We start from the raw sequence: 3,859 nt of genomic DNA on the forward strand, positions 1-3,859 counted from the left end.
CTAACAACATGCTAGTCACTTGTTAAACATGCTAGTCACATGTTAATCATGCTAACAACATGCTAGTCACATGTTAATCATGTTAGTGACATGCAAGTCACTTGCTAATCATGCTAGAAACATGCTAGCGACATGCTATTAACTTCCTAATCATGCTAACGACATGCTAGTCACTTATTAATCATGCTAACAAAATGCTAGTCAGATGTTAATAATGCTAGCGACATGCTTGTCACTTGCTAATCATACTAGAATGATGCTAACAACATGTTAGTAACTTGCTAATAATGCTAACGACATGCTAGTCACTTGTTAATCATGCTAGCAACATGCTAGTAGCATGCTAATCATGCTAGAAACACGCTAGAAACATGCTAGTAACTTGCTAATCATGCTAGCGACATGTTAGTCACTTGCCAATGATGTTAGTAACATGCTAGTCACTTGCTAATCATGCTAGAAACATGCTAGCGTCATGCTAGTAACGCGCTAATCATGCTAACGACCTGCTAGTCACTTGTTAATCATGCTAACAACATGCTAGTCACATGCTAATCATGCTAGAAAAATGCTAACAAATTGCTAGTAACTTGTTAATGATGCTAGTAACATGCTAGTCACGCTAGAAGCATGATAGCGACATGATAGTAACTTGCTAATCATGCTAACGACATGCTAGTCACTTGTTAATCATGGTAACAACATTCTAGTCACATGTTAATCATGCTAACGACATGCTAGTCACTTGCTAATCATGCTAGAATGATGCTAACAACATGCTAGTAACTTGCTAATAATGCTAACGACATGCTAGTCACTTGCTAATCATGCTAACGACATGCTAGTCACTTGCTAATCATGCTAACGACATGCTAGTCACTTGCTAATCATGCTAACGACATGCTAGTCACTTGCTAATCATGCTAACGACATGCTAGTCACTTGCTAATCATGCTAACGACATGCTAGTCACTTGCTAATCATGCTAACGACATGCTAGTCACTTGCTAATCATGCTAACGACATGCTAGTCACTTGCTAATCATGCTAACGACATGCTAGTCACTTGCTAATCATGCTAACGACATGCTAGTCACTTGCTAATCATGCTAGAAAAATGCTAACAAATTGCTAGTAACTTGTTAATGATGCTAGCAACATGCTAGTCACGGTAGAAAAATGATAGCGACATGATAGTAACTTGCTAATCATGCTAACGACATGCTAGTCACTTGTTATTCATGCTAACATGACAGACTGTATTGCCTTCAAAATATTCAAACTTTGCTATTTCAGACTGAAACTGCCAGTCACTTGCTAATCATGCTAGTAACATGCTAATCATGCTAGAAACATGCAAGCGACATGCTAGTCACTTGCTAATCATGCTAGCGACATGTTAGTAACATGCTAGAAACATGCTAGCGACATGCTAGTCACTTGCTATTCATGCTAGAAACATGCTAGCGAAATGCTAGTAAATACTAATCATGCTAGCGACATGCCAGTCACTTGCTAATCATGCTAGTAACATACTAATCATGCTAGAAACATGAAAGCGACATGCTAGTCACTTGTTTAATCATGCTAGCAACATGCTAGTAGCATGTTAATCATGCTAGAAACATGATAGCAACATGCTTGCTACACACTTGTAAATTGCTAATCATGCCAGCAATATGATAGTAACAGGCTAATCATGCTAAAAACATGCTAATCATGCTAGAAACATGTTATCAACATCTATCTAATCTATCTAAATTTTCAAACTTCTATCTATCTCTCTGTCTGCCTATCTATCATCTGACTATTTCTATCTATCTATCTATCTGTCTGTCTATCTATCATCTGACTATTTCTATCTATCTATCTATCTATCTATCTATCTATCTATCTATCTATCTAAAACTTCTCTAAACTTCAAACTATTTCAGACTGAAAACCATCGAACTTTAAACTTTTCAATCCTTTCAATCTTTTTCAAACTTTCTAGTCCGGCTTTCTCAAGCCAACTTAAAGTTTGTCTTGACGAACTTTTTTATCTAGTTATATATTAGACATGTATATATTAGAATATGTAATTTTTAACTTCCTGTGAGTTGACACCCGACCTTTGCTTCCTGCTGCGCTTGACTAAATTAAGTAACTAATCTGTTTGCTTCTTCTCTAGCATTGTTCTGCTCTGACACTTGTATTGTTTTCTCTGTTGGATGAATCTCTTCTGCTTCTATTATTCTCATTTGCAAGTTGCTCTGGATACATTTAGCATGTGTAATACTGACGAACATCTACTCAGACCTGTGAGCCGATTCTGGCTCGTGATGCTCTAGTTGAGAATCACTGCTCTACAGGATGAAGCGTTTGTTTAGTCAAAGTAAAGTTCATATGGTTGATGCTTGTGCTTTCTGAATAGACTGCAATATGATGGAGAGAACGAGACAAAGTGAGGGAATTAAGAAGGGGAAGTTTTCCCTCGAGACGCTCTTCCAGCGTCATGTTTAGTGCTTGATTGGCGGTACGCGATGGATTCTGCCTCCCTGAGCGTGCTGTTTTCCCGTCCCTGTTCAGCTCATCATTAACTGTTTCCCTGTGCTGTGTCCATATCTGCAGCTCCCCGAAGACTGATTAGAACTTTTTCTTCTCTGAGTTGAATCTAAGAGCAGCACTCAGCAGAAATAAAACACTCTCTCTCCACGAAGACTGTTCAAACACAGACGACTCCTTCATCGTGCAAATAAGTTTGCAAAAACTTAATATAAAGTTGCTTTCTGTTAGAAAGACTGCTGCACAGGGAATTCAGGCTTTATTGGAAATGGATTGTTTCCCATTGTCAGTGCATTACTGTCAGTGATGGCGAGTGACTGGCTAAAAATAGCTTGCTTTTTTTTTTTTTTGGGAAGAATATCCGTGAAATAGAGAAATCAAATCTGTCTCTGTGACGGCACTAGAGTCTGTAAACAGCAGAAAAAATGAGTCAGTCAGACGACGGTCTAACCAGAATCACTCTCAGCCTGTCAATCACGTATATGTCTGTGGAGGGCGGGGCTTCTTGAATCTGATTTGAATTCGGTTTTGAAGCTTGATGTTTTATAGATAGATGGATGGATGGATGGATGGATGGATGGATGGATGGAAGGATAGACAGACAGACAGACAGACGAAGAGATGGATGGATGGATGGATGGAAGGATGGAAGGAAGGATAGATGGATGAAGACAGACAGACGAAGAGATTGATGGATGGATGGGTAGAAGGAAGGATGGAAGGATGGATGAATGGATGAATTGATGGAAGGAAGGATGGATGGACAGACAGATGAATAGATGGATGGATGGACGATGGACGAACTAACAGATGGATGGAAGGAAGGAAGGAAGGAAGGAAGCAAGGATGGATGGATGGATGGAAGGAAGGAAGGATGGATGGACGGACAGACAGACAGACAGACGAAGAGATGGATGGTGGATGGATGGATGGAAGGAAGGAAGGAAGGAAGGAAGGAAGGATGGACGGATGGATGGAAGGATGGATGGACAGACAGACGAAGAGATGGATGGGTGGAAGGAAGGAAGGAAGGAAGGATGGATGGATGAATGGAAGGAAGGATGGATGGTCAGACAGACGAAGAGATGGATGGATGGATGGATGGATGGATGGGTGGGTGGAAGAGGATGGATGGACAGACAGACGCAGAGATGGATGGAAGGATGGATGGATAGATGGAAGGATGGAAGGAAGGATAGATGGATGGATGAACAGACATACGAATAGATGGATGGATGGACGATGGACGAACTAACAGATGGATGGATGGAAGGAAGGAAGGAAGGAAGGAAGGATGGATGGATGGATGGATAGA

The sequence above is a fragment of the Sinocyclocheilus anshuiensis genome, unplaced genomic scaffold (assembly GCF_001515605.1).
Source record: "Sinocyclocheilus anshuiensis isolate Anshui unplaced genomic scaffold, SAMN03320099.WGS_v1.1 scaffold499, whole genome shotgun sequence".
Lineage (NCBI taxonomy): Eukaryota > Metazoa > Chordata > Actinopteri > Cypriniformes > Cyprinidae > Sinocyclocheilus > Sinocyclocheilus anshuiensis.